Source organism: Pinus tabuliformis, chromosome 6 (assembly GCF_031772625.1).
Source record: "Pinus tabuliformis cultivar Carrire ecotype Pingquan chromosome 6, CPIR1, whole genome shotgun sequence".
Taxonomy (NCBI): Eukaryota; Viridiplantae; Streptophyta; class Pinopsida; order Pinales; family Pinaceae; genus Pinus; species Pinus tabuliformis.
In genome coordinates, this window is record NC_142292.1 from 867,528,393 (window position 1) to 867,554,610 (window position 26,218).

Below are 26,218 nucleotides of genomic sequence, written 5' to 3' on the forward strand. Positions count from 1 at the left end.
TTACTTGGTGAAGAAGGGAATCAAAGACAAGTGTAAGGAATTACATGGCCAATTTCTATCAAGGAAATATCAACCATGCAATTGATGATTTTTTTTGGAGAGGGTGCCAAATTTATGTTCCCACATGGAGTAGGCAACCAAGCACCAAACACCAAGTATTGAAGACCACAAAGTACTTAGATAATTTGAAGATGTATTTTTTGAAATCCTAGGTTTACCACCTAAAAGAGATATATAAATGTGGTAACTAGAGTTTCCCCAATTTCCAAGATACCATATAGAATCAGAATGACACACTAAAACTTTAAAAATTACAAATGTAGGTAGAATAAATTTTAAAGAAGGGGTATATATGTGGAAGTATGTCACCTTAGGGTGGCTGAATGCTCTTTTTCAAAAAGAAGGATAGTACACTAAAGTTCTGTATTGATTTTAGGAAGTTGAACAAAGTAACAATGAAGAACATGTATCCATTGCTAAGAATACATGACTTGTTTGATCCATTAAGGGGAGCTAAAGTGTCTCCAATATTGATCTGATATTTATGGTATAATTAGGTAAGGTTAAAGGATGAAGACTAAACAAGATAGTTTTTCAAACTCAATACGGGCATAATGAGTTCATGGTGGTCCCGTTTGGGTTATTTGATGCACAGGTGTTTTCTTGTGCCTTATGAATGGGATTTTCCAGAATTATTTGGATAATTTTGTTATCGCATTTTGGATGAAAACCTAGTGTATTCAAAATATGAGGAAGAACATGAACAACATTTGAGGATGGTGTTATAGGTACTCAGAGAATATTGAATTTATTCCAAGTTGAGTAAGTGTGAATTTTATCGAAGTCAAATTTCTTATTTGGGTCATATCATTTTAGAGGAAGGGGTAGTAGTAGACCAAGATGATATTAGAGCAATCAAAGAGTGGCTAGAACTAAAATAAATGGAAGAGGTTAGATCCTTTATGGGATTAGTAGGTTACTATAGAATATTTATTGAGCAGTTCTAAAAAATATTACATCCTATCACTTCCTAGCAAAAGAAGCATGTGAAAGTTGAGTGGTATCCTAAATGTGAAGAGGCATTTCAATGTTTAAAAATGTTTTCAACAAGTGCACTGATACTAAGGATATTTGATTCAAATATTTCATTATTTACATCAATGCACGTAAGGAGGGGCTTGGAGGAGTTCTCATGCAAAATGGCAATGTGATATGTTATGAATGAAAATAAATAAAAGAACATGAAAGGAATTATGCCACTCATGATTTAGAGTTTGTAGACCTTATATATGCCTTAAATATATGGATGAATTACCTCATGGGGAAAATATTTAAATTGAGAAATGATCCCAATGGTTTGAAGCATTTGTTTGGATAACCAACCTTAAATGATAGACAAATTAGATGGCTAGAATTTTTGGTTTATTATGAATTTGAAATAAAGTAAATAAAAGGTAAGAATAATAAGGTGGTTGATGCACTAAGGAGAAAAGTGCTTACAATGCATGCTATAGCGATAAGTGTATGGAAATCTGATTTAAAAATAAATATTTTAGAGATTGAAAATTTTGATAAGAAATACATGGAAATTAAAGGGGAGCTACACATGGTAATTTTCAGCCAATGTACGTAAACTATGAGTTGCGAGAGGATGGAATTCTTATGTACAAAAGAAAAAATTATGTGCCAAATTTTCACAAGCTGAAAAGTATAATGTTGAATGAGATGTACAAGGTAGCTTATGTTGGATATCCATGGTACCAATAGAAAATTTCAACAATCAAGAAATGATAATTTTGGTCAGGTATGAAAAAGGAGGTGGTTGATTATATAGTTAGGTGTTTAGACTACCAAAAATTAAGGATGAGCATAGTCATCCAACTAGATTTCTACAATTAATACCCATTCATAAGTGGAAATGGGAAGTTTTTTCTATTGATTATGTTACAAATATTCCCAATAATATGAGGAAATGTGATCTCATTATGATAGTGGTGGAAAATATCACCAAGGATTCCCATTTATTCTAATGAAGTCAGTACACAAGGCACCAAATGTTGTTGAAATTTATATGAAGGAAATTGTTAGGCTACATAGTGTGCCTGAGGAAGAGTATTTTTCATTTGGTGGAGTTTGCTTATAACAATGGTTACCAAGAATATTTGAAGATGATTCTATTTGAAGCTTTATATGGTGGGAAATGAAACAAACATGTGGGTTTGGACAACCCAGTAGATAGGGCCATTATTATACCATACATTCTGAGGGAAATGGAGGAGAAAGTAATAAAAGGAAAGCAAAATTTGAAGGCTTCCAAGGATAGGTAGAAAATATATGTAGATAAAAATAGATAAATAGGAAATTCATGAGTTGGTGATCATGTCTTCTTGAGAGTGAAACTAGAGAAAATTTCACTAAAACTAATTAGTTGTGCAAATTTGTGAGCTAGATTTTGTGGGTCATTTGAAATCCTGGAGAGGATTGCTCATTTTCATATAGGGTTGAATTTCGAAAATCCATGCATATTCATAACGTGTTTCATATTTCATTATTTAAAAAATATGTTCCCGATGCTAATCATTTAATTGACTAGAATATGGTTTAGGTGCAGCCCGAGAGACATTTTCAGGTCCAACTAGTGCAAATTTCAAACATGAAGGTTGATGTTATCTAGAATCGAGTCATCACCTTGGTAAAGGTGTAGTGGACACATTTTGGACCCGAGGATGCTACATGGAGCATGAACATGATATGAAGAAGAGAACCATCATATTTTTGGATAATTTTATTTTTATATATATGTATATATAATGCACCTAGGACAATACATAAATAAGGGGGAGGAGAATGCAATACCCCTAATTCAACCCCCAAATAGTAATTGAATATGTACGTATGAAACTTCCATTGGTGAGATGGTACATATTAATTAGTTTGGTGATGTAAGGACTACTTTAGGGGCCAGTGTGCCCATGTGCATATGTGTTTATATATTTTGGGACCAAAGAGCCTAGTTTTGTAAATATGAAATCACTTGCATATTAGTAAAAGTACATGAGTGCTATAAACCAATTCCGATTAATGGGGGAATAAGACTCCATGAATATGAAAGAGGATTATAAAGTGGCTATAGGAGATGTCATGTGTTAAGAGAGTGACATGAACATAAAAGTGAGAGTGTTAGTGTTATGGGACACATATATTATGACAATACTATGATTGGTGGGAGGAATAAAATCCCAAGAAGGGAAATAAGGATGACCCTGTGACATGATGGACCCTCAATAGATATGAGGAGGATATGGGGAAAAAGGGGATAGGTTCCTTGTTGGAAGGTCATATGGGTACCTTGAGACCCATGAGGTAGTACGAACTAATGGAAACCACAGGGATCTAGAACATCTCTGGCTAGCTAAGTTGTACACCGTGGAGGTAATGGCACAAAGAGAGGGGCTATGGGTGAAAATAAGGGGTTGTACAACTTGTATTGTGGGTATGATGGGGTATGTTAGCCTATTGGTTGGAGGTTACTAGTGGTTTGTACCTTGAATTGGTTAGATATGGTACTAGTATGTACCTAGATTTAGATAAGATGAGGCACTATGGAGTTGAAGCCCCAGCTTGGGAGTGACCCACCATTGAGAGGATATGAGAAATTTGGTCCATGGTTAAGAGGAATGTCTGAGATATACATCTAGTTGGTATACTTTATTAAATAAGTGGGTTTTTAATGTTTATTTGAACTTGGTTGTGACTAATTATGTATTTTCATTTGCTATATATGCATATAAAATTAATGGTGTAATTATGTAATTATATTCTTGTGCATGAGATGATTTTCTTATAGAATTCATTGAAATATTAATAACATACATATAGGAAATAAAATAAAATGAAAATTTCTCAAATAATCAAGTTACAGGGGTAACCATTGGATCAATACACTTAGGGGCATTAAAATGATTGAGGATGTTATTAAGAAGTATATTCTCGGGAGACAAACCTTTTAGAAGCAGGAGAATGTTGGTTCAAGAATAATTTATAATCCCATCAAGCTAAGATACACCTTTTCCATGTTGACAAAATAGTAGTAGGCATGAAAAAATGGTTTCAAAGAGAGACATTATTGAGACCATGGGATCAGGTCAACGTATACGTAATCTATTATACCCTCTAAAAATGTAGGATAAACATTGTAATTACTTGTTATTTCAAGGTTAGAGAGCACCTAAGACACTAAATATTATGTAGTTTCCAATTCTTCTTGCTATAATCAATACAATAGATGGATGCAAAAGTTCACATTGGAAGACAAAGTAGCTTGGCACACCATGGGTTGATTAAGCTACTAATTGTGGATACCTTACATAGGAAGTGACCATGTATAATATAGGACCAATTCATCAACACCCAACCTAAAGAATCTAGAGAAATCAAAGAGTGGGAACCAAAATAATCATTGAAGAAGCTATAGAGTTTCTTCTTGCTCCTTAGACACCACAATTGTTGTTGCATAACTAGAGTTTACTACTAAAAAGGTAGATAAATACAAAAACATCATGCAATAAATAATAAACCAAGAGTTTTCAAATATACTAGAGAATCAAAAACAAATATTTCTTAATTTTCTAAGTGTTGTTCAATGTAGGTTTTGGAACTCATAGATGTTAAGCACTCTCCTTAGAAAAAACCAATTATTACCTTGCAAGGGTTTAAGGTCCTTGTTAACGAAGAGAAATAATATTTGATAAATCATATGGCTCAATGGGTTTAATGAATGATAATAAGGAGGTTAGGTTCTAATAAGTTAAGAAGAGAATTTTGAGGCATACTATGATTACCGAAATTGAAGATTTAATGAAGAAACTATGGATTACAAAGGATGAAAAACTAAGTTCAAATATGAAGTTGAAGCATGGGGAGAGGGTGTCATATCTTTCAAATATCATCAACAAGTAATGTAGCATTTGGATCAGAAATTTGACTTTACCACTTTCACATATTCTCATAATTTGGAGTCACATATGAATGAGAATGTTGAGATAAAAGTTGAGATAACTGAACGGTTAGAAATGGTAGTAGAGAAGAATGTGAAAGTTATAAAAATGGGTCCATTAGTGAATATATTGTTTTATATATGTATAAAATTTCAAGTTTCAAATTGTAGTAGAGAAGAATGAGAAAGTGATAAAAAATGGTCCATGAATGAACATATTATTTTATATATGTAAAAAATGCTAACTTTCCATCCATCCACAAGAATTTAGGTTTTTTGCTGAAAGTAAACATGGTAAAAATTTCAAATTGAATGTTGTGTTTCCCAATAGAAAGTAGAAATCCAAGAACCTTGGAATTTTATGAACTCCATTTGTATAGAATTTCAAAAAGTAAAAATATACAATGTGAGCTATATCAACAAAATTATGTGCTACCTTCAAGTTTGAGGTGATCCCCATACCATTATGTTGTGGACATGCATCTCAAGGCATTCATATATTGGCTACAAAAAAAGCAAACTACATTTGTAACTACTAAAAATTTAAAAGTTGATGACATCATCAGTAAATTAACTGCAAGAGGATATTGTTCCAACCTAAATGATGTTTGAAGGAGCCAAGTAAGGCTAATTCTAGACCCAACTACTTTTGTATACTAGAGAAGAGATAATTAAAGGTAGTTTCACTCTACACCATATTGTTCAATACCTCCAAAGATGAGTTGTCATGGAATAGAGAAGCAAGATGGAAAGAAATCCCTAAAATTAAATTATAGAAGGGATAACCACCCTTTTATAGGACCCATAACAACACTCTTTAGAGATTAATTACACAATGAAGGTCCCCAAAAATATTTCATTCAGATGTATGGGCTTAGAGTTTAGATTTCCACATTTGTTACATGCTATCCCCTCTCATCAAAGATCCAAAGAACTTGGTGTGACCACTAAAAGGGAAACATGTAAGGAACCCATTATATTCTTAGGATAGTGACCAAAATAGGTTGTGACCTAAATGGATGATAGTAGATAGGGATATTGAGGTCAATATCTCAGAACAAAGAAAGGTATTACTACTATGAATTGGATTAAGAAACATTTACCAATGTTTCCAACACTTATATTTAGGGATAGAGGAAGGGATCAAAGAAACATAAGTAGCATAGAAAAATAGAGAAAAAATAAAATGTATAAAAACATAAAGAGCTAGTGGCAACTACTGAAACAAATATAAAAGAAAAATATATATAAGGAGAAGTTGAGGAAGATATGAAAATAGAGGAAAAACTTGAAAATGAAATCACAACTAAAGAACCACAAGCTAATTCTAAATAATTTAAGGAAGGAGACAATAATAGAAAGAGGGATAATTATGAGGACATTAATAGCCCTTCCCTTTCCTTTCCATTCTTTACTTTTATAGCATAAGGTACATGTAAATATCTAAGATGGGGGATATGGTGAGCCCTAAAATTAGTCTATTTTTCTCATCTTTTATGGCCATTTTCCTCCCCAAAATCCTTGGACAATTCCACTTTTAAGCTTAATAGCTCTTGCACTAAACAATTTTGTAGCCATTAAATAGTTTATTGATTAATTACATGTAATAATTATTTTGGAAATGTTTTATGATATTTTTATATTGAAAATGTTTTATCTTTTTTTATGTTGACAAATAATTATTGGTGATATATCTATTAATGAGTTATAAATGATGTTGTTATTGAATATGTGGTGATATTAATATCGATTTATTATATAATTGTTTCATTATCATTTAGTTCCTTTCACCAACATCTATCCAATTTACATATTCAAAGGAGATGAGTGAGATATGGAATCCCTTATATCTCGCAAACTTTATAAACTCATCAAGTTATAAAAAAACCTATACTACAAGTAGAAGCATTCATTGGAAGAGCAGAGTGCATAAAATTGACCCACTACTAAATCCTAACCAAGAAGACCATAGGCATGTGAAAAACAACTTTTAGTAGTTCTCCAATATGATTAAAAGGAATGGATATACTATCCACAAAAGCCCAAAAAATTTATTAATCATGGAGGGAGTTGGCCCTACAAATCCTTTACAAAAATCCATTTATTTAGCCAATGAAGGAGGTTTGTGTGCCCTATAATTCAATTCCTCAATATCCTTCCAAAATGATATATTTCTATTTTGACAAAACTAGCCATTCTCGGGGTAAAGTTAGCTGTGCAAATCTTTGGGACTTCATAGAAGTCATAAGGGACAAACATACATTTCTATAGCTTGATTTAGAGTAGATTTTGAATTCCATAAAATTATGGTTAGTAGAACAGAAGTTGTGGATGAGAGATTATAATTTAAAGTGTTTACTGACGAAATAAAGTTGTTGGTGTTTTATGTTGAGCAAGGATATTTTATCTAGGTTTATTAGTTTTGTTCAGGATAAGGCCCACTTGAGAATAATGCTAGTGAATAGAGCTTATTATGTACATTTTTCATTTTCATTTTTATTTAGTTGTGCTGTGTTATATTTTCTTAGACCATCATCTTATGTTCTTAATTGGTTGAGAATTTACTCTGGTTTTAGTTAAATAGTTAATTTAATATTTATTTATTTTCATTAAACCCTTTTAGCAACATACCATGATCTTGTGGTTGGTGGAAGGGGTTGTTATAATTTTCAAGGAATTTTCAAGTAGTTTCATTTTAGTAGTGTTTAGTTGTTCTTTAGCAAAATGTTTTTCCTTCTTGTAGTATTTATATTCTAAAGCAATAATCCTTCACTTTCAAGCATTTTAATTTCAATACTAAAGAGAGCAAGTGTTATGAATCATTATCCTAAAGAGCCAAGGAAATTGTATGCTTACATAACTTATGCTACAAAACACTTAAACCCTTGGTAGGTTAGAAATATCCTATAGAATATATTAATACAACATTTTTTTTTTTCTATTAATAGGAAGTGTCAATGAAGAGCCAAGTAAAATTCATTTAAGCCTTGAAGGTTACATAGCACTTCACAATATTGTAGTTCCATAATCTATAATTTAAGCTTAAATTAGGGAATTATACAACCTTGGATATTTTTATAATACGTTGGATCACCAAGAATTGACCAAACAATGAAGAAAACTACAATTTTGTATTTAAAATAATTTAATTGAAGAAACCAACTCTATATCAAAGCTTAGTTGTGTTGAGTTTACAATGTGGTCGAGCTTCACATAATTCCTTTGGATCATTGGCTTCCAAGTAAAGAATCCTTCTCAACTACATGGTTTTGTATGACCTAACCACCATCTATAATAAGTTTAGTGATGTAACTATATTAATTAAGCAAACCAAACTTATTGAGAGTCATCAAGTCTCATGCACAATGTCAAAAAATAAGTAAAGGGATCACTTAATAAAGGATTAAAACTAATTAAAATTAACACATGTGACCTCCTTGGTTTTCTAGCATTGTAATCATATAATTACTTCACCCAATATTACAATGGTAAGCTATCAGAAGATGAATGGATAAGAGACAATAATATTTCATGTGACTGGTTGGATGCCTTCATTCATACTATTCTTAATACTTTTCATATAACATGAAGTGAAAATGGATTATTTCATAGAGAATTTGTTTTCAAGTGCATTTTTATATTTTTGTGGAATGGAATCAAAAAATGTCAATTGCATTGCGATTATAGACCCCCTCAAAATTAGTGCCACCCCTTCCAACATTTCCACATTCCATGTCATTAGATCACAAAATATGTCCATATAATCACTCATGGCTAAGTCTGATCTTTGCATAAAACATTTCCATGGTGCATTTGATAGCTCCACCCACGATCATCATCTATGATATATGATGTTTTCTCTAATATTGACATAGAACTACTCAAGAACTTACCACATCACACCAAAGGCCCCCCTCTAGGCACTAATTTAAGCTAAAAGAGAAGACACCACTACCGTACTCTATCACGCGAAACTTGGCCATATGATCTTAGTGATAAGAAATGATGCTAAGAATCACCAACAAAGCTTGAGATTGTATCTATGTGCTTCTGATTATCTTATCTCCCACCTTGTATTCTGACATAACAATCCTCCCATGATTAGGATTGGACCTTTAGAGATAAAAAATAATCTATCTTTGGGAACAAACTTGCAAGACACTTCTTTGGAATATTATCTTGTTAAATATACCAAAATATCAATACCAAATGCTTATATGTGTTACTTGTGGTCCCCATAGATACCACATTACTTCAAATGCATGTCATGTGTGAATAACAATTACACATCCACTCCTTTACAAAGTTGCTTCACTTACTTCTCACTTTGCACAATCTTGCACATTGTCTCTTATGATCATATCAAGTAGAAACTAGCTTTAAGGAAATAATCTTCATTGATTTTATGACATCAATAACTGTGTATCTTGCACTGTCGCATTGAAGCACATTAGACAATGTCATATAAAGAGAAAGTGGGTTAGGTTTAATATGAGACTCAAATCCAAATCATAATACCACTTTTACACAAAGCAATACATATTCTACAAAACATGATCACAAAGACTAACCAATCCATTAAAATAAACATCAATACTCAAGCATTATTCTATTCACATAGATAATTGCAAATTCATGATCATTTGAAAAAAACTACACTAAAAGAATAAGCCACAAGGGAAGCAAAGTTTACTCAATGAGGATTATTAAAAATATAGTGAGATCCCAAGTCGTAGCATTTGGGGGTAATTGAGAACCATAACACTTATGTAAATTGATTTGGGGAACTTCTTCCATCCTTCTCTTAATTCCAAGGAACCTTTATGCTCTCTAATGGCTATTATTACTCATAATTAACATAGGAAATTAGTGAATTTATTCTCTCTCATGGCTATTATTACTCATAATTAACATATGAAATTGGTGAATTTAAGATATGTTTAAGCCTGCGTAGGCTAGAGAGATTTTTTACGGTAGGATAAGGAAAGGATTAATACTAGAGGATAACATGTCATTATAGAGTGATCAAAGCAAGTGGACAAACTACAAATCCAATACCCACTTATATGCTCAGAATGTCGATTATGTGTGAGTGAAGGTTTACCACTCCAAGTTCACAATGGATGACTCAAAGATCAAGACCTCCTTACCTTCCTTAGAGTAGTAAGGAGAAAAATGTCCTTAGGGATTACATCATAAAGAAGGGATACTACTAACCATGTGCTGTGTCTTCATAAGAGAGAGAAATTCATGGTTAAATGAAGGTTGAAAGGGATCATTAAAAGAGTTTTCCTTAAAATAAATCATGATCATTCAACAAGGCTTAAAGGCATTATAACAATATACTCAATATGAGCTCATCATGTCACTTACAAGAATTAAACTTAAGTATAACAGATAATAATTATTCTTCCAACCACTAAAAATAAACCCAATTAATAATTAATTGCGCAGAGAGGTGCTCTACAGTCTAGTATATGAGTTGCGTCGAGAGGCACTCTATAGCCCAGTATATGAGGGATATGTTGTCACGTTATGTAACGTTACATTAAAAAATATTAAAAAAATATGAGGGAGATGTTGTCACGTAACATAACGTTACATTAAAAAAAAAATATTAAAAAAAATATGAGGGAGATGTCGTAACATAACGTTACATTAAAACAAAAATATGAGGGAGATGTTGTCACGTAACATAACGTTACATTAAAACAACAAAAATATTAAAAAAATATATATATATGTCGGCTAACATATATTGTATATGCTGAAGATATGTGTAACATTACTATATATGTGTTGGCTAATATATATTATATGTAATGAATATATGTGTGACGTTACTTTGAAAATAAAGAAAAAATTAATTAAAAAAAATAAAAAATTTGTCGCTAGTATTAACAAACTCAATTTTGAAAACGATATATATGCAATTTAAAAAGAGATCAATTAGGTTATTCATGGAATAACAAAGAAAATTAGGTAAAGGAAGCGAAGGATTCAATTGGGCATATCCTATAATAATAAATTTCGTGGCATTCGCATATCCTGTAATAGGTAAATTTTGTGGCATTCAGGTTTTAGGTTGTGATTTCTGTAATAATAATAATCAGGTAAATCAGGTTTTTGGTTGTGTGATTTTTGTTTAATTTTAAAATTATTTACGTTTTACTATGCTTTGCAATTATAAATATTATTTAAAAAGCGTAGTTTTCTGTGCTTTCTTTAGTTTTGTTTTGTTAGAATTGAACAAATTATAAATTATTCCATCTCATTAATGAAAAGAATTTAAGAGCTAAAAATTTATAAACTCCAATTACTTTAATTTAAGAGGTTGAAAATAGATTTAAGAGTTAAGTATATTTCATAAAGAGTTTATTATATTATATACAAGTTTTTTAATCATGAATATTTACCATGGATATTATTAACTTCTAAGTAGGTTTTTTTACAATACCATGTGCCAATACCCACAAGATAAAGATAAAGAGGGAGAGGAGGGAAGAAAATTATAATACCATGGGCTACTACCATGGTTTATCAATACCATGGGCCATCTAGACTTTTGATTATTATGTTATGGATCTAGGCTTTTAATTGTTACAATAACATGGGTCAATACCATGGCTTATCAGTAACACATGCTAAAAAACAAGAACTTATTTCAAAATAAAAATATTTTATAAATATTTGTTTAATTTAATTTTATAACATTTTTTAATTAAATCTAAGAGAAAAAAAGGTTATAATTACTTCTAAGGTATATCTAAACCCTCCATCCTCACGACTACTAACAATATTTTCATAGAGATTAAATGCAGGTTTTAATAAATTAAAAAATGAGAATACTTTTATATATACATTTGTGAAATTTATATAATATAAATAATATTATAAAAAACTAGGATAGATGCATCTTAACCAAAGATCCAAGCGAAGTGAGAAAGCAAAGTGGTTAACAATGAAAGAGGAAAGATAATGGGTGATTCTTTTAATCTTTTTATTATTGTATTTTCTTTAACATGATTGATCCAAAATATGGGTTTAATATTTTACAACCAATTATGTTTTTTTATTAATTTAAATACTTTCTTAAATACAATACAATGGGATCATATTTAAGAAAGGGAATGAGATGGAAGGGGGAATAGAGTGTGGGAGAGAGACATAGAGGCGAGAGACAGAGTGTGAAAGAGAAAGGAAGATAGGGAGGAGGGGGAGAGAGGGAGGGAGATAGATGGATTTGGAGGGGGAAAGAGAGGGAGTAACAAGGTAGAGATGAAGAGGAATGAGGGAGAGAGTAGATGAGGGAAGAGAGAGAAAAGGAGAGGATAAAGATAGGGAAAGAAGGGGAAGAGAGAGAAAAGGAGAGGATAAAGATAGGGAAAGAAGGGGAAGAGAGAGACATGGAGAGGATAAAGATAGGGAAAGAAGGGGAAGAGAGAGAAAATGAGAGGATAAACACAGGGAAAGAAGTGGAAGAGAGAGAAAATGAGAGGATAAAGATAGGGAAAGAAGGGGAAGAGAGAGATAGGGAGACATATATATGGAGGGGGGAGAGAGGGGGAGAGAGAGAAGGAGAGAGGGAGGGAGATAGTGACAGAGTTGGAGGGTGGAGAGAGAGAGTGTGTATGATGGGGGCAAAGATAAAGGGAGGTGGGAGAGAAGGGGAGAGAGAGGAAGGAAAAAGAGAGAGTACTTGAGAGAGAGGAGAGAGAGAGGGGGAGAGAGAGATGGAGTTGGAAGGGGAAGAAAGACATAGAGAGAGAAAGGTGGAGAGGGAGTGGCAAGAGAGAGATGGAGAGTCAGTGAGAGTGAGAGTGAGAGAGAGAAGAGGGAGAAGGGGAAGAGATAGAGAGGGAAAGGAAGAGGGAGAGATAGTTAGATATGGGGGGAGAGAGAGAGCGTGGCATATGTTTAGGGGGTTGAGATATAGATACAAATAAGGAGAGATGGATGGAGGTATAAATATAGATGGAAGGGGGAGAGAGGAATGAAGATAAAGATAGAGAAAATTAGGGAGAGGCAGATAGAGTGAGACGAGGGAGAGAGGGAGGGGAAGAGAGAGAAAGAGAGGAGGAAAGAGATAGACACAGAATGGAAGGTGGAGAGAGAGGGAAGAACAAAGAGTCACCCAAAGACAAATACAAACATAGGAGTTAGATCTAGAAAGTCATGAATATTTTAGATTTTCATTAAAATAGATGTATTGATTTCAATGCAGTTGTTGATTTCTATTCTATTTGATCACATGCACTATATGCATTGATTTCATAATTCTAATTTAATATCTTACACTAGATGCATTGATTTATAATTCTATTTAATACCTTACACTAGATGCATTGATTTATAATTCTATTTAATACCTTACACTAGATGCATTGATTTCAGTGTTGATGTTGATTTCTACTCCTATTTGATTGCGTGCATAGGATGCATTGGTTCAGTGTATTTCTTGATTTCTAATCCTATTTGATCGCTTGCACTAGATGCATTGATTTCAATGTAGATGTTGATTTCTAATCATATTTAATACTTTACACTAGATGCATTGATTTCAGCATAGATGTTGATTTCTACTCATATTTGATTGCTTGCATTAGATGCATTGGTTTTAGTGTAGATATTGATTTATAGTCCTATTTGATTGCTTGCACTAGATGCATTGATTTTAGTTTAGATGTTGATTTCTAATCCTATTTGATTGTTTGCACTAGATGTATTGATTTTAGTGTAGATGTTGATTTCTAATTTGATGCAACAAGATATATGATGTACATTAATTTCAAAGTAATTAAATTAATAGTGTGCATTGATTTCAATGTAAGCACATCTCTACCTCCTCCATCTATATCTCTATCTCCCATTGTCTCTCCTTCTCTATCTCTCTATCTCAACCCCTAAACATACACGCTCTCCCTCCCTCCCTTTCCCCTCCCTCTCTCTCTCCCTCCCTCCTTTTCCCCTCCCCCTCTCTCTCTTCCCCGTCTCTCTCTCTCTAACATTTCTCTCTCCATATCCATATCTCTTCCTCCCTCCCTGTCTTTGCCTCTCTCTTCTTACCTCCCCCCCCATCTATATCTCTATCTCCCCTTGTCTCTCCTTCTCACCCCCAAAACATACACACTCTCTCTTAGTGTAAGCACATAAAAATTATTCAACCATAAATACAATACTTGAATTTTCATCCTAAATAAAGTGTTTGCTTACTTGAATTTATAATTGGGTACATTCTTATTATTCCCATTTTCCATCATTCAACATTGTTAATTACTTTGCATTCAAATGCAGTAATAGAAAATAACTACCATTGAAAATTATTTGGGGTTTAACACTCCATAAGTCACAATGATTGACTTTGGAGAAAACTACTATTAATATTAGAGAGCAACAGAGACAAGGTATGTTGTTTACTACAGTAGCTCGAGTTAAATATTTGAATGGTCTATGATTCCAACTACTCTTTTCATATGATCGATATGAGAAAATGGAAAAAAATAGTTTCAAATTGATTGCAATGAAGATTGTTTGTAATTGACTATATTCTTAGTATTCACATTTTCTATCTATGAAAATTGTTATATTGACACTTTGTACTCAAAATTTGTATTTCATCATTTTTCATCATTCAAGTTACTAACAGTGTCATCTCAACAAACTAAGGTAACTAAGAAAATTTTAAATTAAATTGACCAAATTAATCTTAGACATATTTAGCATATTTAAAATTATCAAAATAATTAGATGTTCAACAAATTTTGTATGACCGCACACGATTGAAACTAGCCTAGATCCATCTTAACATCGGATCTATCAAGCGCCGAGAGGGATCAAATCTCTCGAGGTGCAAACCTTTCCTCAAGTTTTGCACTCAAAAAATAAGTTTGCACCTCGAGAGATTTGATCCCTCTCAACGCTTGATAGATCCGGTGTTAAGATGGATCTAGACTGATTATAAAATCCAATAATATAAATACAAAATATATTTATTTTATATATAAAAAATATGCTAATACCTCAGCATTGATTTTGAATATATATAGGGAGATATATATCGAACAATGATTTACGTTGCGGTAATGAAATACGTACAATTCAATGGTCTATCTCCTCTTTCAAAGAACATGGCGTTTTGATGTAAAATAATGTGTGGACCTAATGTGTGGACCTACAATCGAATTAAATCTATTTGCACTACAATGCTCATCCTTTTCGCCAAAATTTTATCCAGGTTTTAAGAATATTTGGAGTACACACTATAAACCAGATTTCAATATCTAAGAATGTGATATATGATTATATTTATTTATTAATTATTTCATTGAAATAATTATGGGTCACTGAATGTAAGATGGTCCCATTACTTTTATTCTGATGAGGGATGTGTTTGTTCTTATTATAATAAATAATTATTATTATTAATAATTTGATTTTGGAATTATGATAAAAGTTAATATATAAAATTTATTTTGATAAGATTAAAGAAAACAAAATTATGATATTCCAATATTTTCAATTTATAAAATAAAATATGATTAAAAATTTTCATTATCAAAATTTTAAAAATATGTACCTTTCAAATACTAAAAAGTTTTGAAATAGACACTCAAATATTAAAGTCTAAGGTTTGCCGATCTTCAAATACTACATGATGCACGCTTTAATATAAATAAAAGTCAGTGATATGTTGTTTGATTTATATGTCCCGTTCTTACCATATGAATAAAATAAATCCATTGTTTATTTGGAAGTACACAATTATTATTAAAATCTCTTAGTATAAGAGCAAAGTGGTTGTTTTTTTTGGATGTAACTCTGACAAGAAGGCATGTCTTAAACATGGAACGAGACAATTCAATTAAACAAATAAGATTATTCAATAGTCTTGGTTTTAGGCATCGCTTAGGGTTCTAAGTGGCAAGCTCCTACTCTTAAGTGGTTTATGATAAATTTATTGATTAAGGTCTTTGTGGCGCCCCTTGTATTATAGCAAGTGGATTACGCATGGGTTGCATAAGTTACATCATAAGTGTTATCATTACATTATTTAGATTCAAGAATTTGTATTTTAAAACTATCCCATCTATAATGAGTTAGACATAGATGACATATTTGTAAATGTTTTATACTATTTCATATTCATAAATTATAAAAATTAATTAAATTATAATATTATTTTAAATTATTATAATTATTAACTATAAAAAAATATTTAAATTAAACATATATATAATTAAAAAATTAACCAGATTCAAATCTATTTTAAGTTATTATTATTAATAATAATTATAAAAAACTAATATTTAAGTTAACCATATAAATATAAAAAAAAAATGTAATAATATTCTTAATTATGAAAATTCACCTCATTTTAAAATGGAGATTCTTAATATGTAAATAAGATTTGCTACAATACCATGGATTACCAATACCATATGCCCAAAAACAATAACTTATTTCATGTGATATTTTTTAATTAATCAATTCAATTAAAAGGGAAAAAATGACATAACTATTTTGGAGCTAAATCTCAACCTCTATTTCGTTAATACTACTAAGAATATTCTAAAATATTATGTAAAGCTTAAATCCCTACCATCCACCTAATAGTTATTTATAATTAAATTAGAATTCTCTAATTCTTGTTCCAAAATAGATGCTTATATCGGTGTAATAAATAACTATATTTTTCTTTAACAACCCTGTTGAAAAATTCATGTAATAAAAGTTAATAAAGGAAAAATAAGACCACAGTTATGAGACACTTATTCCAAGCTGAATGTTGGGCAAAGATATCCTAGTGGGCATCACGCGTTGTGTGTCTTGGCTAAGGCAAATGCATTAAAAGGCAAAAAGGCATTTTTGGCACTTTCATTATGAAAATAAAGGAAATTAGGATAAAAGTAAGGTGAAAGGCCACAGGTTGCATGTGAGGAGGAAATTGAAGGAAAATAATGGAAAATGAAGAAAAAAAAGGCCTCATTAATAAAAAGGCTTTTGAGGATCAGTGGTCAAGCTTTTGTTAACCTTTTGTCAGTTCAAGTTTGGAGATCTCTCATTATTCTTTCTCTCTCTCACACACTCTTGGTCACTTAGAGTTTTCTTGGAGGACTCTAACTTTGGATTGTGAAAGCTTGTTGGCAGGCTTTAGTCTAAGAGAAATCACTATCCTTAGCTAAGAGTAAAAAAAGGGGTAGCTATCCTAGGAAAGTTTTCAATGAATCTATGGTAATACCCGCATGTCTGAGGAATCCTCTCACTTCCCTTTGTGTTTTGGGTGTAGGAAGACGTAAGATAACTTCTATTTTGGCTCGGTCTACCTAAATACCTTTGTCAGAGACAAGATGACCAAGAACTACCCACGCTTTACACATCAATCTACATTTCTTATCACTCAAAGTGAGGCAAGCTTCTTGGCAATGAAAAAAAACTTTTTCTAAATTTTTGAGGGCTTCTTGGAAAGAATCACCAAATACTGAAAAATCATCCATGTAAACCTCTACACACTCAAGGTCAGAAAAAATGGCCAATACTGCCCTTTGAAAGGTAGCTGGCGCATTACAAAGTCCAAAAGGAAGCACTCGATAGGTGAATGTTCCCCATGGATAGGTAAAAGTGGTTTTGTCCTAATCCTCAGGTGCGATTTGTATTTGGTTATAACCGCTAAATCCATCTAAAAATGAAAAGTACTTTTTACTAGCAAGGGTATCAAGCACCTAATCGATAAAGGGAAGGGGAAAATAATCCTTGAGAGTGGCTTTGTTTAATTCTCTATAGTCAATGCAAATACACCATCTCCCATATTTCTTCGAGACTATCACCAATGGAGAGACCCACTGACTATCAGATATAGGATAGATAAATCCAACATCTAAGAGTTTTTGTAATTCTTCCTTAACAATATCTCTTAGTGCGAGATTCATGTGCCTTTGGGGCTGTCGAATAGGTCGGGATCCTTCCTGAATGTAAATATGATGAGTGCAAGTTTCAGGAGGGATACCTTTCATGTCCTCATAGCTCCATGCAAAGGCACCAAGATGGTCTCGTAACAAGCTCACAAGCTTCTCTTGTTGGGATTGGTCTAAGTCTGAACTAATATATAAATATTTGCCTGGACTAATCTCAACAAGAGTGGTCTTAGACTTGAGAATTATAGTAGATGCAACTAAAATATGTAGTGGAAAGGGATAGGAATCATAGTTTTCTTGAAAAATCGGGCTAAAGATATGAGATAGTGAGTCAAAATTTCGCATAATGTCTAAGTTATTCAAGAAATCCTGAATCTCACCCTCCTCAGTTGACTCGGTATATTGATGGATCAAAGAAATAGATCGAGTCTCCTCATCACTACTATCATAGTCTATCCATAAGGTATCTTGAAGCTCCTGAATGGATCTAGTAGGTGGATACAAGGTGACCCTTTTCCTAGCATCTCCATGAGAAATATACATATCACCAAAGTGACATCCTATATAGGCATCTGTTGTGGCAAGCCATGGTCGTCCCAAAATCAAGGGATATCCTCCAATAGGATTTTTTGGCTGAAGCACAATGAAATCCGCGGGGTATTCCCAAGAATCAATTGAAACAACCACATCATCTAATACACCATCTGGCTTGATTTTGGATCGGTCAGCAAGTTCAAGCACAGTAGGGGTAGGACGGATGTGGTCTAACCGAAGTTGTTCCATGGTTTTCCTAGTCATAACATTGATAGCTGCTCCTAGGTCTATTAATACATTGGAGACAAGGACATCACCTATCTAGACAGAAACAATTGGGTTTCCAGGGTTGGTATATTTTTCCATTTGAGCACTCCCTATCATTAACTCAGCTGCTCTCCCAACAAACTGGATAGTATGAGGCTCTACTCTTTTCCTCCCTGGTTTCTTGAGACAAAGATCCTTAATGATTTTAGTACATATGGGGATCTCTTTAATGGCCTGAAGTAAAGGAACCTTTATACAAAGATTCCTAAGTTTGGTCACCAGGTTAGACTCAGGCATGAGGTCATCTTTCCCCATAACTAGCCTCTCTAGAAAGGGAGGTTGGTTTGAAGAAGATGGTAAGGGATCTGAATGTGCGGGAATGGGTCGAATGGTGACATCTCCTTTCGAATGATTAGGAGCTTCCTCCTCACTTTTCTCCTCGATGATCACCATGGGTTGTTTTTGTTTTTTATTTTCTAGATTTACTACCCTTCCCGATCTTAGTCGAAGGTCATTAACCCCAACTGACATAGTCTGATAAATAGGGAAAGGAAGCAGTCTGATAGAATGGATCATTTGCACCACTTTATTATTTGGATTTGGTACTGGTTGTGTAGGAAGTTGAGGTGGTCGAAAGGGTGGTGGTAATGGTAATGATGGCATGGCCTGTGTTTGTTGAGGCAAAGCTGGTGGCATTGTAGACTGGGCCATGGGATAAGGTGCATAAGTAGTGGGATATGACTGTGTTGGTGCAGGGTAGTGATAGTGTGGTGATCCTCTCCACCCTTGTTGCCAAGGTGGAGGTGATTGTCCATACTGAAATTGATGCCCATGTTGCCAAGGCTGAGAGTAATTTTCATTTTGGTAGGAATATGGTGGTGCATTACAACCAGAAAAATGTGGAGTATGTTCAAGAGTCATACTTGTACCTACTTGAGGTCATGATTTTCGCGCTCCCATAACATGTAATGGCTTAGGTTCCTGATGCTTTCCTTCGAATGAATATTTCAATCCCGGTATAGAAGGGTATTCCTTCGAAGTATGTTTTCCTGTACATATCACACATTTATTAGCACTTTTAACATTTACAGGACATTCACGTAAAAGATGTTTTTTCCTACATTTAGGACAATAAATGGAAAATGTTTCTTGCCCTTCTACTAATTTTCTACTAAAATTTTAAAGAATCTATTTGTTTGCTAATAGTGTTCATAATTTTAGTTCTCATATTTTCCATCTTATTTTCCAAACCAATAATAATAGCATCTATAGATCCAAATCTCTTATTTTTAGAATTACTTCGAATTCCTCTACCAGATCTAGATTGATTTCATGAAAATTTCCTACACAAGTCACAAATCTGATCAAAATTATTTTGAGCAATATCCCCTTGTCCCATCAATCTCAAATTATTTATAACATTGTCAATAAGTCCTTGGAAGAACACGGTTCTAATAGTACTTAAATAAAATTTGTGTTTTGACCTTTCGAGAATGTATAAAAAAATTTCTAAGTAATCTTCCAAGGTCTCTTCTTCACCTTGTGCAATAGTGAAAATCTCATCTTGCATTTCTCTTGTTTTGCAATATTCCTAATATTTAGTCAAAACTACTTTCTTCATTTGTTCCCAAGAGGTTATAGTATTTCCTCCTAATCCATGTATTAGTGTCGGTATCTTCATCCCTCCATCAGTGATCAAATTTCTCTTTTTGCATGCATATTATGTGTCCCATCCGATCAGCTGCATTCCATTAGGTCATAGATCAACTTATGGTAGTGGTTCATTGTCATTTTCCCTCATGGCATTTACCTGCTAGCCTGTTTTCACATGTTCAGGTGATTTACTATTATTTTATCTTATTCCATTTACCAAAATCATTCTTAGGGTTTTAGGTCTCATTAGGTCTACGGTTTGCCACCATGGTCATGCGAAAACTCAATAAACGGTTAGCAGGCACATGAGGAGGTCTAATAAGTCCATCAGATCAAAATTTCACTAAAGATTTGCTCAATAAATGGTTTTCACCTCAAAACTCTGTTTTGAGGTGAAAACAGAGTTTTTATTTCTATGTTCAAATTTTTTATGTAATTTCAATATTTTGTATATGTAATAAGCTTAAAGTTGTTGCCCTTGGTCACCTTGTCAACTCCAGCCACTGCAGACAAAAAACACAAGCATCAACGCATCAGTTTACCAAGTGACTAAGAGAAGTCAATTCAAATGAAAAACAGAGCTTATGACTAAAAGTGACTTTGACATTAGAAAAGTGGGTTTGGAATAAGAAAAAATTAAAGGTCATCCATATATAAAGTGAAAGAGGAGCCATTTATCATTTTATTGTGAAAAATAGCCTTGGAGAGCAAAAAATCGCAATTTGGAGCAAAGGAGATCAAAAACCCTGTTTTTCAAAGAAACTTGCCTTGCACTGTGCATCAGAGGCAGTGCGCCGCGCATTAGGCTGGTGCTGCGCATCAGTGGTTGTCTTGCAGCGTAAATTTGCACAAGCGCTACGCATCAGAAGGGCGCTGTGCATTGGGCGCAGTGCGCTTCGCATCAGTCCAAAACTTCCTAAATCATTCCAAATCATCCAATAACCCTCACAATTGCTACATTTCCATGCTACAAGTAAGTAATCATCATCCTAAAGCTGAATTTGAGGTCATACTTGTGTTCTTCATGAGTCTTACATATTGAAAATAAAATCCTAGCTTGCCTTCACTGTTTTCCATTTCATTGTGCGATTTTTACTCCACCACCATAGAAAACATTATTAAACCAGTTTCCCTCTTCCATTACCCTAAATCACTCCATTTATCCCATTCTCCATATCCCACTCCCCTAAAACAAATAATTCCCTTCACGAAACCCTAAATTCCTCACTAAACCCTAGTTTAATCAAGTTTAGGCTTCTGAGATCCATATCAAGTTAGAGAAAGATTTCGGCGAAAATCACATGGAATCTCATTTGCGACGCGTTTCGAACCAACCAGTGTGGTTCATCATCAGGACAAGTTGAAGAAACAGATCCAGCTTAGCATGTTAAATAGACCGAGCAGAGCCTCCAACAGCTAGTTTGACCAACCATAAATATTGACTAATGGACCGGGATCAAAACATTTTTAATAAAAAAGGAGATAAGTTATATAGGAGACCAATAAATCATTTAAATTAGTGATAATAGTTTATTAATAAATAGTTAAAAATTATTTTTAAAAGGGAAATTAGTTGCAGAGGACCGCTCCTATGAATAAATTAAATGTGAATACGAGCTAAATGGGAATAAAAATAACTAAATGAATAAAATAAAAACAATAATAAAAATAATAAATAAATAATAATAAAAATAATAACAAAATAAATAACAATAAAATAAATAAATAACTAAATGAATAAAATAAATACAAATAAAAATATAAAATAAATTAAAAATAAAATAAATAAATAAAAATAAAAATAAAAATAAATAAATAAATAAAGATAAAATAAAATGTGAATACGAGTTAAATGGGAATAAAAATAACTAAATGAATAAAATAAAAATAATAATAAAAATAATAAATAAATAAATAATAATAAAAATAATAACAAAATAAATAACAATGAAATAAATAAATAAATAAATGAATAAAATAAATACAAACAAAAATATAAAATAAAAATAAAAATAAAATAAATAAATAAAATAAATAAAAAAAATAAAAATAAAAATAGAAATAAATAAAAAAATAAAAATAAAATAAAAATAGATAAATAAATAAATAAAATAATAAATAAATAAATAATAAAAAAATAATAATAAAATAAATAACAATAAATAAATAAATAAAAATACAAAAAATAAAAATAATAAAGGAAAAATTAGATGTATAGAGTAATGTATAAAATTAATTTTATTTAAAAATATTATAAAAATTGTGTGTTAATAAAGGTAAGAAAGAAAATCAAAGGATGATCTGATAGATAAGAAATTAGTTAAAAATATAAGCAGTAAAGAATTAGAAAGAAAATTAGTTATACGGAGGCCCTTAAATAAAATAATCAATAAAATAATAGGAATGGAAAAAAAGGCATCAGAAGAAATAGGTTGCTATATACACGATTAAATATATATATATATATATATATATATATATATATATATATATATATATATAAATAAATAATAATAAAATAAATAAATAAGTGAAAATAAAGATAAAAGAACACCAAAAAAAAAAAAACAAAGAGGACGAAAAAATGACTAGGAAGAGAGGGCTGGGACCCAACACCTACTGACTTTCCAACCATCCTCTCTATTGAGATTGATTGGTCTCTTTTCGATCTCAAGCGCTTCCCTGAATTTTCGATGATGGAAATGCGAAACCTTAGCAATAACACTGGCTTCTTCAATACAAACATGATGATTGGTTTTCTCAGCATGTTCAGCCAAAGTGGAAGACTTAGATCTCCTATGCTTCAGATCCGCTGCGTGCTCGCTAATCCTCTGATTAATGGAACGACCAGTCTCCCCAATATAGGGGGTCCCACAGGAACAAGGGATCATATAAACACCCTTCATATCTTTAGGGTCGATGGGATCCTTCACCGATCTGAGGGACGAACGAATGGTGTTCAGGGGCCTGAAGGACACAGGGATACTATGTCTCCTGAGAATCCTACCAATTCTATCAGTGGTCCCTTGAACATAAGGAAGATGGACACCAGGAACACGATCTTTAGGCTCTCTTTTCACCAGAGAATTCTTGGAAGCTTTAAGGAAAGCCCTATGACCCATGTATCTACTGTACCCATTCTCCACAAAGACATCTAGCAGATGGGATTTTTCCTTCTCAAAGATCTTCTTGTCCGAGATCCTCAGGGCCCGAGTAGCAAGGGTACTAAGAACACCCATCTTTTGAGCCGGGAAATGGTGGGAACTGGCATGAAGATACTGCTCCGTATGAGTTTTCTTTCGAAAAACTTGATGGGTGAGGGAACCATCATCATTCCTAGAAATAAGAATATCAAGGAAAGGAAGGCATCCCTCAACTTCTTGCTCCTTAGTTTCTCAAAACTAATCCCTTCATCCCCCAACTCCATTTCCCAAGAGTAAAATCTCTTCATACTCATCACCCTTATCCTCCTTCATTACCATTTTTCACCATATATTCATCACATCATTCTCCTAAAACAAGCACCAAGTAAACATGGCAAGAAATAGTGACTCAAGTTATGACGAAGAAAAACAAAGTGATAGTTCAAGAGAAATGAATGTATAGCCTAAGAGACCTCACAAGGGTGGGAAAATTATCAGAGAAGAACCTATTAGCATTGTTGAACTACTTGCTTTCCCCCTTTCCACTACTTGTTTCAGATACAAATCTTGCTTTGAGTTTTGTGAGATGGTTGAGAGGGTTAAGTATCATCATGAATTGGCAAGGCAATTTGTCATCAACATGGAGGACAAATATGGTAAACCTTGCTGGCATCAATTTCACTCTTTCACTAGCCATTATTGCAGAAGCAACTAGAATGCCAAATGTAGGGGAAAGGTGGAACAAAAGACATAATATTAACAAGCAACACTATGAACCATACATTAAAGCCAAATATCATAGTAAATTGGGTAGGGTATTCCCTTTCAAATTCTTGGAGGACCGGTATGTTCCACTTATGAAACTCATCATTAAATACTTCACATGTGAGGGAAGGTTCTCCAGAATCTATGCCTATCATATCAGATTGCTTATGCATTTCACCAAGGTTAGAATGATGAGTATTCCATATTTCATTTGCAAAAACATAGAGAGGATGACTATGATTGCAAAGAGAAAACCTTACCCATAGCAACTCAACAGCATTTATCACTTTGCTGTCATCAAGATTATTGTTGTGCATCAGCTCACTTAGTTGGGAGTGCCATGGGAAACCTTCATTTCCCATGAAATCTTCAAGGGGCCTCAAATTTTCGCAGATCTTCAAGAGGAAGGTGGACCTTCCAGGCAACAAACTGAGCATGAAAGCAAAATTGAAGAAGCTCACATTCCTGTGTTTATAACTTATAAAAAAGGTACAAGAAGACTTTTTACAGTTTCCAAACGAGTATTATCTCCACCAGGGGTGGAAGGGGTCTCGTTATCTTCACCAGATCACAGGCAAATGCTATCTTCACCTGGGGTGAAAGGGGCTTTGCCTTCTTCTCTAGCAAAATAGGTACAGGAAAAAGGAAAGCAACCATTGCATGATGAAGGCCCTTCTAAAGGGAAAGACAGGGATTTTGTTTTGATTGAGGAAGAGGACACTGATTTGGGCTCCCAAAGCTCAAGACTCAATGATATGGTCATCAAAGAGAAAGAAGTTGAGATCCAAGCCTTATCACTTGACCTTGAGAGGACTAAGTGGATCATTAACTTCCTTAAGCAAGAAAATAAGCAGCTTACCAACAAACAAGAACTCCTGGAGCTACAGATCATCAAAGAAAACTGGCAAAAGTCCAAGAGGGCAAAGGGCAAGTTGACATCCATTGAAAAAGACAATGATCGGGAACATTTGTTGGAGAAGGTGAATATGCATTTGGAGAAACTGCTTGATAAGGCAAACAAAGAGAAGAACATGATGCACCACATGGCTTATCACTACTTGGCCAGGAATAAAATTTGTAACACAAGGATAAGGTGCCTAAAAGCCAAGTTAAAGAGAGCCTTAAAAGCTAAAAAGGAGCAAGATAAACTTAAAATATTTGCTAAAGTTTCCTTGGCTCAGCAAAGAAATTGATAAGGTTGTCTCTTGCCAATTTTGAAGCAATTTGGAGAAATTTTTGTCATTTCATTAATTTTAATTGCAAAACATAGGAATTTTCCTCTGATGCGCAGTGCCACCGGCGCTGCGCATTGCGCTGGCTTGGAATTTTGACAAATGGCTTACATTTTTGGATTCCTCATGGAAGAATACTGAAACATAAAAAGTTTCATGAAGTTTGGAGGAGATCTGGGTCACCTAAAGGGCAAAAAACACCTAAAAAATGCCCTCTCTGCCACTTTTTGGACCCACAGGAAGCAATCTTGGGAGAAGTGATTTTTGAAGGGGCAAATGGACTCCAAATCCAAAAATTCTAGTTGTCCTAGAAAGTAGACAGATAGAGCTTTCCAAAAAGCCATCTTGGAGCTAATTTGGTGAGGGGAAGGCCTTCAAACTCAGCCTTGAAATGGTGCTGCACATTAGGCAGATGGCGCTGTGCATCAGGCAAAATTTTGCCAATTTTGCTTAGAAACTCAAAATTTCACCTAGTTTTCTACCAGTTTGACTTTTTCTTCTCTCATGGTTAAATTCATGATGTAATATGATGTAACTTGATGTACTATGATGTAAAAATGATGAAAAATGACTTAAGGAGGTAGATACATCAGTTATAGGTGGTTTTGAGCTGAATGAATTAGTTTCCATAGTTTTAGAGGCAAGCTGTTCCACTACCTATTTTTCAGTTCCTAGTTTAGATCTTGTTGAAACAGCTCCTTGACTCATGGATTCGAC